Genomic DNA, 16,466 nt, shown 5'->3' with positions numbered 1-16,466 from the left:
ACCTTCAAAATTCTCCCTTTTGGAACACGTTCACAACATGCCAACTTCACAAGATGAACATATTACCTTATAAAATCCTCTTTCTGAAGAACATGGCTAACACTAACCAACATTGAAAGACACGAGAATTTGACCAAGATCCTAAGGGTATAAAAGTGTTAGAAATGGTTTGTAATTCAAATCCTAAACCAAATCCATCCATTCCCATGGAGTATTCCATTCCTCTATCCATAGGCATTTTCTTTCAACAAAATCCTCCACAAGCAAGCCAAGTAGCATGCCAACTTTCATCCTCATCCATAGAACACAAAACCACATCACACATTGTTTCCACCAACTAAAAAAGTCAAACAATGGCCTCTCATGCCTCAGCTTACCAAAAAGGTCAACCTTTAATAAAACTAAGCTCCACCAACTCAACCCTTTGGTTCCACCAACTCCACCTCTTGCCTCCTCTTATATCCCACAAAGTCAACCACCTATTTCCACTTATAATCTCAACTCACCTCCATTGACACCCCTAAGTGACTTGGCATCTCAAATTAAGATCTTGCAACAAGAGATAGTAGACATGGAAACAAGAAATGTTGAGAAAAGTTATACACTTTAAGACATATGCCATCATCTCTCTGCTAGATCTATACCTATTTATGAGTAGAATAAGATATTTTGAGAGTAGAAATCAAACATATTTGGAGAAAACCTAATGCAGATTTTTGTGAAGATACATTTTATATTTGAGAGCAATCATTGAAGATAATATCGAAGATATCGGTAGAGATATATTGTAGACTTGAGATCATAGCTCTAAGGTATTTTTTGATGAAGTTGTGAGAAATTTTGAAGGTTGGTGCATTCTATTTTGTGATACCGGGAGGTTGGTGCCTCTCACTCAAAGAGATTTGTATCTCTTGCTGAGTTGGTGCTCAGTGTAGGGGATTGGTGTCTCTTATGGGTTGATGGCTACAAAATTGTAAGAAGATTCAAATATAAGTAGTATTCTTTTGTGGTTTTCTCTTGCAAGTATTTCCATGTAAAATCATGTGAATCTTGTCTTCTCCATTGATTGATCTTACTTTTTATCACTATTATATGATTGTTAAAGTTTTTAATAAGTATAAAGTTGACTTATATTGATTCACCCCCCTCTCAGTATACGTATGTGTGTTTCTTCACATTCACACATCTCTTGCACACATGTTACCTTTGTTTTTTAGAGTTTGACCCAAAATGTATTTCTCTAGCCAATATCTCAAGGGGACATCCCGAGGTCTTCATGTTGGTATTACAGTTTATCATTTGATTTGAACATAGATTTTAGAATTCATTTTGTGTTTGTTTGGATTGTGAGTTTGGATATTGCATTGCATTTTTTCTATTATTTTGATTCACATCTTCATATCTTTCACAACAAGGTATGCTCAAAATGGATTTGATGAAAAAGATTTCAAAAATACTGTAATGGGTGGAAAATTAGGGTTTCCACCATTAGATGTATGAAAACCATTAATTTACCATTACATTCAAAAGAGGGGTGAATCCAATAGAGTCAATCAAAAACTAGTAATGATAAAACTAAATACTAATTGGATTTAAGGGGTTGTGAATTTGTTTACTCTCTTTTGTGTGTTGAATTGTTGAAATTAGGGAAAAGTGCTAAAATGAAGGTAAAAATATGGAAATAGTGAGCTATAGTCGTCGGAGTGAGGCACACACCTAGATCTGAGAAATATAAGTAGATTCAAACTTGATCCCCCAAAAAACTCCAAAAATCTCGGGACCGGAGCGCCCGTTGCTCTGGTACTCCTAACTTTTCACATGCCAAAGAGGGTTGATTTGTCTTTGCAAATAATGCCTATTCTGAAGATCGCAACGCTGTACCTATTTCTTGTACATAGAAAGAAAGGGAAATAGGTTGGAAATAGGGGTTTGCCTAAGTCAAACCCCGACTAAGGAATCAACCTTGATTGAAATATTGCAAATACTGAAATAAAAAATGGAAAGATATACCTTAGATTTGTAATGACTAATAATGATGCTTTACTTTTTAAATGTAATCATATATGTTGTATGAAATGGAATGAACATAACAAAACCCTAATCACACACACATGCTTGCATATGAATGATGTAATGTTGCTCCACAATTGATGAATAAAGAATGTAGCCTTGAAGACCTCTAGAAATGCTTGATGATGAATGTCTCAATGCTTGAATGCTTGATAATCATGATCTCTTTATTGATGTATCTTGTGTCCTATCAAAATAAGAGGGGAAAACCTCCTTATATACTTGCTCATCGAAAAATGTATTAATTTTCTGACATAGGTTGACACGGGGAGAGGTTTCCTGCTCATTTTTGAAGATGCAAGAGGGGATCAAAGAAGGGCCCAATTAAGGGGGACCAAAGCGTGGTGCTTTGGTCCCAATGAGGACCAGGGCACCATGCTCTGGTCCTACCCTAATTTGGTGCCAGGACAAGGGGCTACAATAGTGCATGAGATGAAAATGAAGCCATATTTGCATGATGAAGGCATAATGAGGACTTAATTAGGCACTGGGGGACACACACTAAGGTGAGGGCCCAAAATGTGGACTAAATTGTAAGGGAGTATAATTTAGGATACTTCAAATACCAAGAAAATACATTTAACAGATGTAATGGCAATGTAGCGACCTTTGCCAATGTAATCCTCTTCCTGCATCACAATGGAAGTTTCAAAACAAGGTATGGGCATTCATCAAAGCACAACAAATGAAGTTTATAGAACCCTTATAAGCATGCATGTTGTAGGTAGAAGGTTGGAGAAGAATTCAAAGTGATTCTTCATGTGCCTTCTTTCATTTAAATGCTACAAAGATCATATCTCAAGCTTAAGAATCTAATAGTTCTAAAACCCTAATGCTTTTAGTTCTAAATTTTAGTTATTGAGAATGGATTAAAGCATCCCGTTCTTGCAAAAATGAGTGCTTTAAAACAAATCCTAGATGTCATAATGGATTGAGGATTTTTTTTCAGATGGATTAGATGCAATTGCCATGATAGGCATGCTGAAACACAATCACTAGCAGTGAGAGGGGGGATGAATCAGTGGTACTAAAAACTATATACATATGATCTACTTAAAATCTTGATTATCAACAAGTACACAATCAGTAGAAAACATAAGACAAAACAAGCACAAAAGACCATAACATAAGAGGTTATGTGGAATTCCCTAGAAAGGAAAAACCATGGTGAAAAATGCTACTAGGATCTACTTTCCTAATGCAGCCTCACAAATAAAAAATCACTAATTATGATGGACCTCATTTATCTCACATTTAAGAGCACCAACCCCTACTGAACACCAACCTAGTACACACTTGGGCACCCTCCCAATCACAATTTAAATAGAGCAACAACTCGAATCACTGGAAAGCCCTAATTACAATGTCATAGATGAATTTTGCAACTCATACTTTTGTTGGTGATCTTTTGCATTCTCTACACATGATCTATGTTTGCATGTTGGTCTGCTAACTTTTTCTCATTTTTCATGCAATCCCCTCTATCTCAGAATATGTTCAAATTTTTTTTGCTCACACATACATTATGCTATCTTTCATCATTCACTAACTAAAACTTTTTATATGTATATTTTTTCTTTGCAATACATGCACATGCACTCACCAATGCATGCTCATTCACTTCCGATCGAGTCAAGATTATTCATGTGCCTTCTTTCATTTAAATGCTACAAAGATCATATCTCAAGCTCAAGAATCTAATAGTTCTAAAACCCTAATGCTTTTAGTTCTAGATTTTGTTTATTGAAAATGGATAAAGCATCCCATTCTTGCAAAAATGAGTGCTTTAAAACAAATTCTAGATGTCATAATGGATTGAGGACTTTTTCCAGATGGCTTAGATGCAACTGCCATGATAGGCATGCTGAAACACAATCACTAGCAGTGAGAGGGGGGGTGAATTGGTGGTACTAAAAACTACATACATATGATCTACTTAAAATCTTGATTATCAGCAAGTACACGATTAGTAGAAAACATAAGCCAAAACAAGCACAAAAGACCATAACATAAGAGGTTATGTGAAAAACCCTAAAAAAGAAAAACCACGATGAAAAATGCTGCTAGGATCTACTTTCCTAATCCAGCCTCACAAATAAAAAATCACTAATTGCAATGGACCTCATTGATCTCACATTTAAGAGCACCAACCCCTATTGAACACCAACCTAGTACACACTTGGGCACCCTCCCAATCACAATTTAAATAGAGCAACAACTCGAATCACTGGAAAGCCCTAATTACAATGTCACAGATGAATTTTGCAACTCATACTTTTGTTGGTGATCTTTTGCATTCTGTCTACATATGATCTCTATTTGCACGTTGGTCTACTAACTTTTTCTCATTTTTCTTCCAACCACTCTCTCTCAGAATATTTAAAAAAAAAAATTTGCTCACACATACATTGTGCTATCTTTCTATCATTCGCTAACTCAAACTTTTCATATGTATATTTTTTCTTTACAATACATGCACATGCACTCACCAATGCATGCTCATTCACTTCTGTGCGATAATTCAATGTAGATTAACTGTTCACGAACAACCTCTATGTCCACATCTCTGCATGCTCAGTTATTGCTCATTCAAAGACTGAACCTAAATTTGGTCTTCTACAGAAAATAATCTTCTCCTGTCGACGATTACACTCATTCTATATTAGTTCTCAGTTGTAACTGACCCAATACAATTCATAACATTAGCCATTTGTCGAAAGCATTTGTCTCACCTTGTTTACCATAGACTATCAATGAATGAATGTGACTCAAGAAGAGTCTCATCGATATACACTTGTCTCATCGATGTGAACATCTCTGTCGAAAACCTTCCCTTCGTTCTTGGCCTTGCACACTTTATCGAGGGGACTTGGAAAGTTTCCCTTCGATGAGATCATGTCTCCTTCATATAATCCAACTAAGATTTCATCAACACCATGGGTTCCACTTAACACATCACCAACTATGAAGACTTTGCGTGGGTCCTTTTTCCTGATCTGACAACTATCGTTCATCTGGAGGCCCCCACTCTTCATCAGATGGTTGTGGTGATCACAGAGGGTTACTGATGACATTTGATTAGCTCACCGTGAAGCAACACGAACCGTTGATTTTAGATGAAATCATAAAACATTCTTAGCTGATTAATCAACCTTCTTTTCTACTCCACTTATCGATGTGACATCGCTGGATCGGTAGGACCAAATTTGGCTTCCACCGATATCTCTATCTCCTATTGATGATGCTGCTCCAACCTCTGCTTTTCTGCTCTGATCAAATGCTCGACCCAAAGACCAGTAGTTGACAACAATGCCAACCCTAGTCAACACAAAGACTCTAATGCACAATCGCTCAGTCGAATGCCAAAAAGGCATACCTACAAAATGTTGACTGTAGTAAGGCCTATGATCTATTTGAAAGAATATATCGAAGAGACATCATCTCATGAAATTCACTGAGTGTGGAAAATACCACAGGATATGTGCAAAATGAATTTATTAAAAATGTTTTAGAAACTTTCAATGCATTTACTCAACATTTGTAAAGCTAAACTCTCACAACCATTACTAAAATCCCCTTGTCTGTCCCAAAATAAAATCTCTAAAAAGAGGAGGACATTTATCAAAGTATAATGAAAAGAAGAATCTTGTTAGATAAGGGTAATACAACATAATAGATTGTAGTTGATAAGGTGGATGAGCTATTATTCCGAGGTGAAAAATTTATGATTTAGAATGGTCAATTGTGGTAATAAGGACAAATGAAATTTCATCTAAGTACTCATGAAATGAAAGAATATTTAGAATGAATAGCCATTTCAAAAAAGAAGGCACAAATTTTAAACTACAAAAGTTGTGATTTTTGTGGAATATCATCTTCAATGCTAACAAATCCCATGTTGAAGCTTATAATAGTTATAAAAAATACAAGTTTAAATCTTTTGGAGTTGTGAAGTTTTGAATTGCATTTGAATGTCAATGGAGGATTCTATTTCAAATTAAATCGGTTTCTAGTTGTGAAAGATATTTCATGTGTTGACAAGGAAAAACTCTACTATTCACATGGAAAAATAATAATACAAAACTTGGCCACAAGGCTAGATGGTGTCACATTTATTGATGTTTTGCATGTTGTCATGCAAGGCTAGTTAAGAACGAATAATTATTGATCTTGTTGGTCATGCCAATTTTCTTAAGAAATCTCTTAGCTTCATCATCAAAATGCCACTTAAATTTGTGGGGATTGTGTGGATTTTTATGTTCAAATGAATGTAAATAGAGATCATTTAAACCAATGATGTAAATTGTAACTGTTGATGTGTTTTTAAGGACACCTCGAACACAGAATAAAATACCAAGTATTATATCCTCTCTTGAACAAAGAAACCTCATATGCTATACATGTGATCAAATGAAATGACTCCAAGGTTAACAATGAAAAAAATCGTCTATATGCTGGAGATAGACTCAGTGATTGGTTTGATGATGACTAGGATGCCACCTTAGCCAATGAAATAATTAATTACCTCTTGAATGGACACATGTCCTCCTTCAAATGCAGACCAATAGGAAAATAGGTTAGGTATATGAAACAATATTTGATGAATTGCCATGTGTCACTTGCTCCCTCTTTTGGATGAATCAGATTCAATGTATGTGGATGTGTTTCTTTGGAAGAACATGATTGAGTTGATGATGAATAGGATGCCACCTTATCTTGCTTCTCATGTAGATCATCACAAAGTGTTTGTGATGGGGCAATATCTCTTGATACTCAACATGTTTAATTGCTTGATGTGATGATAATGGGGCATATTCTCAAATTGTATCATTTTTGGGTGATCAAGTATCCAAATTTGCTTTTCTAAAACTATCTCTTTGATCACACTTGCACGATTTCACCACCTAAACTGGGAATCTTCCTCCTCAAGATGCACTTCATCTTGATGATTCTTGCTTCTAACTCTCTAACTCTTAAATTCTCGGCGATCTTGCATTGATGTAGGGTAACTCCATGTTGCATAACAGAGCTTATCTCCTTGCACTGATCCTTATTCTTTGATTTTCGAAGGAAATTCAAGATAGTCACATTTCCTCATCATCATTGTGATGCCTTGAACCTCTTGACGTCGTAAGGTAACTTCCCATGCTATGGTTAAGTCATTGAAGTGATTCTTTAGTCATTGTCATTTTGATGTTGATTTTCCTCCTTGTGATTGAATCTTGATATTGCAGAGCTTGTAATGCATCCCTATGGTGATGTAGAGCAATCTTGAGGTGGTGAGTCCCTTCACTCTCCTGACAACATAGTGCACTTGACCTTGTGTTCATGCTCCATGCCTTGACTTTTGATGTTGAATTCCTCCTTGTGTTTAGATTGAACTCTCCTTGATTTGATGTTCTTGAGATTCTTTGTCTTTGCCTTGAGTGTGTTGATGTTGATGTAGACACATAAATTTTTTCATTAAAATTATCCTCTTATCTTAATTTTCCAATCATTAAGTGGATCCATATCATTATTATATAATATTCTTATTATCCATTTATCTTTTGATATTCATTTTCCATTATTCTTCATTATATCATAATATTCATATTATATCGTATATTCATTAAATTCATTTAGTAATATTATTATCAATTAATTCATTTAAATCCATTAATATATTCTATTATTAATCTATTTTCCAAATCTCCTACATATCAACTTCATCTTGTATTTATCATCTCCCACTCCTATCCATTTCATTCACATATTGAATGTGGGACAAACATATACACTAATCTATTATCCCACATTTGTCCTACAACCTGGATTCACCCCGAGGATATCTATTTAACCCCCCCCCCCCCCCTCTCTCTCTCTCTCACTCATTTGGAAGGATCTAGCATTTTGCTTCATATTTGCACTCTTGCATTTCTTGTTTTCTCACACTCATTTTTTAAATCTTCGTTCTTCATAGCATCTTATGTAGTAATTCTGAGAACATCCATTTTAAACAAACACAAGACCTTGATAGATAGGAGTGCAATGGAGGAAAATTCTCGTTGCATGCATGTGTGTGTGCCCTAACTTAGACATTGGATTTTGTGTGTATGTTCATTATATGTACTTCATTGTTGGATGATTAATCTATCTGAATCTTCTCTCATAAAATATCAGATTATATTTTTGCATCTTCAGTTGAATTCCTCCATGTGATGGAATCTTCATGTTACCTTGAATGTTCATCTTTCCTAGCATGACTTGGACCTTATCTTGTATTGTTGAGGCCGAAGTCCTTCATCCATGCATTAAAACCTGCAAAAACAAACACAATTTGAATCATTCAACATATGATTAAATGAAAATAAGACAAAGGTATAACAAATTAGGCCTTGAAACCTTATTTCATCCTAGAAATATCATTGAAAGAACTGAGAATGAAAAACTCTAGGTCTAGAAATGATGTCGCTGATTGGAAATTTGGTCAAATTGTAGACAAAATTTTCCCCAAATTAGGATGTTCTCAACTTGAAACTTCACCCTCAATTAGATCAAATCTAGAATTCGTTGTGTAAGGTGATGAGAATTGATGAAGTTCACACCAAGGACTACTGCCATTCACTTAAAATCAGATGGAAATGCCTCTTAATTCATGCCAAATCAGGTTTTGCAAACTCGCCTTGATGTTCGATCAAAATTTTGCCTTGAATATGGATGGAGGTTGTTGGGGAAATCTAATAAAATTTGCCCAAGGATGCTTGCTCTTGATGTTCGCTCTCCTCTACATCTCTTAATTTTTTCTTGGAATTTTATTGAATTAGAAAATGAATGAATTCATTCTCTTCTTATATATCTCCCCCCACCAAGTCTGAATTCACAATCCATCATTAGGATGGCCTAGTCATGTTTGTGCTTGAAGTTAATTTGCAATCCTCCTTAAGTTGGCTGCCCTAAAAACCACCTATTTTCATTTTAATTCTTGAATTACCCTTCTCAAAGTGAGATGACCTAGGACTCCCTATGCATGAGCGGGATTTAAAAGGGCTTTTGCACAAAACATGACACATTTAAAGTTATTGCATGCATAACTTGAGAACATTTTTTATAGATTCTTGTGTAAGTAAGTTGTCCGCCCACGTCATCATTCATACACCATTTCCTACCTCTTTCCTTAGGTTGGATGAGCAAAAGATGTTTGTGGATTATTTACATATAAATAAGGATCAAATTCCTCTTTCACAACCACAATCAACACCAGTCTATCCCTTGCTTTGCTCTGATTATTATAGCTAAAAATTAGGATATGATTTCATCTCCTTATGATTGAATTTTAGGTCTAAATAATCCTTTTGGATTTCTGATTCACCTTGTTTTACTCACGTTTTACTTCCCTTTCAACCCTTTCTTGGCTGCAAATTAACCCTAGGGCTACATAGTGGGATTGAAGGCTACCTCTGCACAAAACGAGGAGAGAATTTATAGGGTATGTTTTCATAAAAAAAAGTTGAGCGCATTTGAGGAGCTAATCTGTCCAACCTGAACATGATTTAGGGGTACCTTTGCATTAGGTGCCTTGACTGAGCGTATTAAAATGCAGGTCCAATCTTCCTTCACTAGGTCTGGTTTTATCTAAGTCTGATTCTCATCCCTCAGGCTTCACCCTTTATTTGTTTTCTGAATTAAAGCATCTATCTTTTAAGATCCGATTGCTTGTTGTTTATAGGATTGATTTTACAATGTTTTACAAGTCTAATTTTGGTGCTCGAAAGTCTATTTCTTGACACTTGAGGTATGATCTTTTGATTTTTTGGACTGAGCATTACCCTTAACCACTCCCTTTATCTTTGCCTTTGGGCGCACATAAACCATATGCTTGCATTGATGGGTTTTAGGTGGTGGTATGCATTAGTTGATGGAAGTGGTCCTCAAGTGTTTTCCTACACAAAATGTTAGAGCACATTAGGTATACTGGTTTGCAACAACTCGTGCACACATGAGGATTATGTTGGAGCATAGTCTAAGGGGGTGAAATACATAAGTAAATAGTGCACATGAAAATCACACTTGTAGAGAACATTTGAAGTGATGTCTTGCATAGGAAATTGGGGAAAATCAAGGTGCAATCTTGCACAAAAGGTAAGTGCATTAAAAATGCATCTTTGCTCAATCAAAGGAAGGTAGGGGAACATTGAAGATGCCCTTGCACAAAGTTCTAACTTACTTGAGATTTGAATGATGGTTTTCTAAAATCCTTCCTTATTACCCTAGGGTGTAGTTTAAGGGTTTGCTTGCAAAGTGGGTTTAGGAAGGGTGAGCAACAATTTTACCTTAGCCAACTCTCTTCACCCTCCTCCTAGGGAACATTTCATGGTCAAATATGCATAGCAGGTTTGAAGGTCCCCCTTGCATTGAATGAGGCTAGAGTGGGTTTAGGCATGTTGGATGCACAAAGCATGGTAGATTTGAAGGGGGTCATTGCACATAAATCATTAGGAGAACGAACCCTAAGAAAATTTACAAAAAAAGTGACGAGTGCTGGGAAAATTTTAGATGCTTACATGCATAGGTGTATCAAGGGGGCTTGTGCGTACAAAAGGTAGGAGCACATGATGCTTGAGCTCACACAAAGGTTAGGACAAGGTCACATTACAAGGTGGTTTTGCCAAGAATTAGGCAATCTTATCTTCTATTTCCTACTTGAGCGCATCCAAGGTGATGTCTTGCACAAAGTTACACATGGAGTGGATTTGGAAGGGTGCCTTGCATTAGACATGAATCTCTCTTTGTTCCTTGAATGCTTAGTCAAGTTTAGGCATGGGCGCACATGAAGGGTGGCCTTGCACAAGTTTATGCATGAAATGAGGGGTTGAATTTTACTTAGCCAAATTTCTGTAATTTTACCCCTTTAGGTCTTGCATAGTGTAGATTTGAAATACAAGACTTTAAGGTGTTTAGGATCGCAATTCCTAACAAAACTACAAGCAAACCAGACACTCCTAGCTTATAATCCATCCCTCACAAAATCACTCTCCCTAACGACATTAGCAACTTTGACAATATTGCAACATGACACCTAGCAACTTAGCAACACCCCTCAATTCTAACATTCAGAAAACATACCTTCTCTCACTAGCAAATGCTAATGATGACTAAGAAGCCATTTCCAAGCCTAAAGATGACCGAATAAGACACCTAATCTAATAAAAAAGTGGGGGTCCCCATTTACAATGGGGCAATGTTTGAAAACATCACAATAGTAACCAAACAAGGGTTATTATTTTAGAAAACATTGTATTTCAAAAAGGTAGTTGAGATAGTTACCAGGTGGTTACTAGGTAGTTATCTTTTAAAACATATAATACAAAGCTATTTCAAGTGTAAAGGGGGGACTCTTACAAAGGGGAAACTTTTGAGATATTTTTGGAGAGATTTTATGTGGACTTTTGGTTTGACACTTTCTAATTAAGGGTTTTTGGAGTTGTATAATTTCAAAAGGATAATAAAGAAAGTATTTGGATCATATGTTTGAATGTATTTTTGAGTTACCATTACTGATTTCTTGTATACTAAATTAGTAATCCCTTTATATAATTGTGGAAAATATTATTCAATTATTCAATCAATCTATGCAGTTGACAAAACACATTGGTATCTTGATTCAAGTGCGCTAAGGCAATTTATTTCTTTGTATGTTGAAATTTGTTATCCTTCTTTCATCATTGTTGCATATCAAAACACATGTTATGATAAAATACCTTTGTGATTTGTGTCAAGTTGTAAAATCTTAGCTAGTATTTGTGAGTCTACCATTTGGTTTTTTGTTATTCTTTTTCCTTTGTCTCTTTTCTCCTTTTTGTACTTTTAGGTTAAAAGTACACAAAAAATACAAAAAACCCTGTCATACAAGGGATTTGTCACTCTCAAACATAGAGGAAAGTTATAAACCCAATAAAAAATTATCCAACTATTGAAATACTGATCACTACCCATTAGATGAGTCATATTGAAATCTACAATGATAAACATGTTGGTAAAGAAGCATTACTAATATCCTTCATGCAATGTTGGAACTACGAGTCTTAAGGAATTGTGAATGAATAAAGAAAATGAATCTAATACCATCCAATGTTTTGAGGATTAAAAAACATCATCATAATTGTAATACTTCCCTTGCCTATTTATAGGTATCTATACATTTTATTCCATTTGAGTTTTACCCCCGTTTTGTAGTGTTATTATGGTCATTCAATTCTAACTACGTGTTGTAGTTGTTTTGTTTCCTTTATTTAATATAGATTTGCAATCATTCAACTTATGAGTTTTATCGATTCAAATTAAGGATAGCACAATCCCTCATCTCATCTCATCTTCCAATTCTTCAATATGTTCATTTTACCATAGGGCTTGCTTTGAACACTAAGATAACTAACTTTTGGATATATGTTTACAGGCTTTAAGAGTATCAAACACAATATTGTTGCTGAGGTCAGATGATGGAACTTACTTGTCAACTCTCTTTCGACCATGATTATTATGACTTCTCAAATTTCTAAATTTTGGGCATTTAAATTTAAATATTCCAAACTCAAGTCTTCAAACAATATATCCTCTCCTGGATTCTCAACCAAAATGCTCATCTCTCTTAGTCTTGAACTTGCTACTATACACTTCGTATTCTCAACCCCTAAAAATGGTACTCATCTATGCTAGAATGAACGCTTCTTATGCATTGGCCCTAACAACAAGAAAAGGATTTGTGATCCTGCTTGCAACAACAATTGACAATAAGATTCACTACTCCTGGTTGTTTTTTGCTAGTCATCTTAACTCTCTAATTTTAGTTTTGCCTATGTAATCTCTGATGTTTCAAACTAGCTTAACATGTCTTTTTCTTGCTTGTTATCTCTATTAAGAATCATTCAGTCTCCTAATCAAAAGCATCTAATGCAACCTAAAAAATGGATGTTTGCAATCATTGCCAACATGATTGAGCTTCAAAAGGCATTTATTTCATATGTATCTTTTTTCATATCTATAATATAGAAATATGTTCTCATTAAAAAAATATTCAAACAATAAAATCATAATAGTAATTGTGCCACTCCTATAACGGGTTCCTAGTGATTCGAGGATGGTCACCAACAATAAACTCTATTTTGGTAAATTGTTGATAATGTATCACTAATACAAATTAGTCTACTCTATATCATGTTATAGGTTATAATTTTATCTAATTCATGTTTTGTGATAGTTGGCAAGAAATAACATGGCCATCCATATGTCAGTTTTAATTTTTGCGAGTTGACATGTGAAGGAACACAAATGACCATTGAGAGGGGGGGGTAAATCAATGAATCTTTAAAACTTGAAATCCAAATATGAAAACACTATTAGAAAAAATGCAAAGAGAATATTCACACAAAGGTCAACCACATAACACCAAATGTATGAGGAAAACCCAAGATGGGAAAAACCTCAGCAAGAAATGCTGCTAGAGTCTACTGCTCCAATCTAGTCTCACAATGAACAATTAAATTACAATGTTTATGGGCACCAACCCAAAGGAGCACCAACCCCTAATTTTATGAGCACCAACTCAAAGGAGCACCTACCCCTGATCTGAGTACCCACTCAGATGATATACAATAGAAAATTACATCAATAAATTGAGCACCTTGTTACAAAATGATTTTTTTTTAACTCACTGAAATTGATAGTAATGCATACCATACTGCTTTGTTATGTTTACTCTCTAATATTTCCCCTCTGCCTACTAACCTCTGCTACTCAACTTCCACCTTTAGCTTTCTATCTTTTCTACTCTTTTCACACAACTCTCAAATCTCTATTATGTTATCACTCTATTCTCATGCCTTGCCCTTTGATCACTCTCTTGATTTTTCTTAGTTTGAATTGCTACTATGTTTTCCACACTTCACTGTTTTGTCCTCTACACCTTTTTCAACACACACACCCATTAGAATACACACCTCTCTTATTTCCTTTTTCTATCTACATTTTTTTCCAGTTGCACTGCACTTAGTGGTCATCTCAGTGCATTGAAGACTTCCCCTCCAAAATAATAGTTAAAAAAGGTTCTTCTCGAGCTTCCAAGAAATCTCACTTGCAGGTTGATTAGAAACCCACATTAATTGCTTCTCCTTCCATTCTTAGATCAATTTCTATGATAAGATTACTACATTTTTTAATCCTCATCTGCCTAGTATCTTGATGTCTTGTCGATTGGGGAATACATGATTTTTCCATGTCTATGATATTTCATTAATCGAAGATTTTCAGATCTTCGTAGAGCCACTTAATAGTTGTAACAAGTTCTTGATTAAATGCAGTCTTCTTCCATCTCAACCTGTGATCCATTCTGATAAGACTACAATCTACCACATTCGGTGTGTTTATGTAACCCATCTTTGCATGCAGAATCACTCCTTTCATCCAAATGGAAACTTATTCATCCCATGTATTCCACATCCTTAGCATCTTCATCTATGTCATATGGTCAACCTATGTCAACCACCCATGTGGACCACTCACAGATCAACATGCACTGCTAAGGAGAGAAACATGTCATTTTTCATCTTTTCTTGCTGTTCGAGACATTTCTCCAAGGCTCCTCACAGTCATAGCGAAGTAGAACTCATATCTCTAAAGCTTCAACTGATTGACGAGAAGCAATTTGGGTCTTGTCGAAAGGCAAAGTCACACCAAAGAAGGAAGCTTTATTGGCTAGATGCTTCTCCTGTCATGCCGAAAAGAAAACAATTTTAGCAAGAAACATCTAATGTTATGCCAAAAAGGAAACATCATTGGCAATTTATCTTATATCTCACAGCGACAGGGCCCATGTCGGTATAGTTCAAAAGGCCGACAAAAAGCAAAGTGAGTTTTGCCGAAAAGAAAAGTCCCACCAAAAAGAATCATTATCGGCCATACATATCTCAGGTCACGACGAAAAGGACTTCTCGCTACCCTTTGTCGATGTGACAAATCCAATGTCACATCGAAATCAACACATTGACATGACACATAGATTCTACACGGTCTGAACTAGGTCTTACCGAAATGCAAAGTCACATCGACAAGGACACCATATCGACAAGACGAGTAAAAAGTCACATCGAAAAGAGGATGTTGATATACCACTTGATATCTACTAATCTCGAAAGAAGTCTTGCCGAAGAGAAAAGTCCCATAGAAATACATGTTGACAAGACACATACACAGTCACTCCGAAACAAGGATGCGGTATAACATTTGAAGTCTGCAGAGGCTAAAAGATGACTCATCGAAGGGAAGAGTCACAACGAGCTACAAGGGTGTCGAAGTGACTTGAGGAAACTCACACTGAAAAGCTTAGGCACACAAAGAGTGACTACAAACACATTGTGTAGGGATAAGAAAGAGCTCCCATGCATTGATCCAAATCTAAACCAACATGAATCTAAACCAACACTTCTCCAATTCGAACCAACACATCTACAACTCATCTCTTCTACAACTCAACTAGATCAACTTGTATTTGAACATGTTGACATCAATGACAACAATATGCTAGCAATCTCCCCCTTTGGTATTGATGTCAACACTCAAGCCTCTTCTCCCCCTTTGAAAACAATGGCAAAGGGTCATTTCCATTCTTTTCTTAGCTAGAAACACTCCCCCTATGACACATCTGGATTGGGAAAGAGTTAGAAAGACATCTGCAATGACAATGACATTGTGGACCCTGTTAACCAAAATCACTATGCTCCATTACCTTGAGAATACACATGGGTTCAAGGATGTAGAAAGAGAAGCTGAAAAATCACACTGAACCACATACATCTGAACCCACTCAAGTGCAAAAAGGAGGGACAAGTCCCAACTTGAGTCTTAGATATTCAAAAGTGTCCTTGGGTAGAGGTTTTGTGAAAATATGAGCAACTTTCTCACCAATACTTACATACTCAACCTTGACTTCCTTTCTAGCTACCTTTTCCCTCAAGAAATGATACTCGATTGCAATATGTTTTGTTCTTGAGTGCATGAATGGGTTCTTGGAGATGTTGATTGCACTTGAATTGTCACATTTTATGGAGTCTAGATCAACATACTCTACCTGAATATCCTTGAGTGTTTGTTTCATCCAAAGAACTTGTGAGCAACATGTAGTAGCAGCTATGTATTCAGCCTCAACAATAGATAAATAAATAGACTCTTGTTTCTTGTTGTTCCATGAGACCAATCTATCACCAACGAAGACAACTCCACCACTAGTGTTCTTCCTGTCATCCACACAACATTCCCAATTTGCATCTGTGTAGGCTTTGCAAAGTGAAGTCATCATTCTTTGGATACCACAAACCATAATCAAGTGTACCCTACAAATATCTGAATATTCTTCGAACAACATT

The sequence above is a fragment of the Cryptomeria japonica genome, chromosome 3, assembly GCF_030272615.1.
Source record: "Cryptomeria japonica chromosome 3, Sugi_1.0, whole genome shotgun sequence".
In the NCBI taxonomy this organism is placed as follows: domain Eukaryota; kingdom Viridiplantae; phylum Streptophyta; class Pinopsida; order Cupressales; family Cupressaceae; genus Cryptomeria; species Cryptomeria japonica.
Note: the sequence above shows the minus strand (reverse complement) of the source record.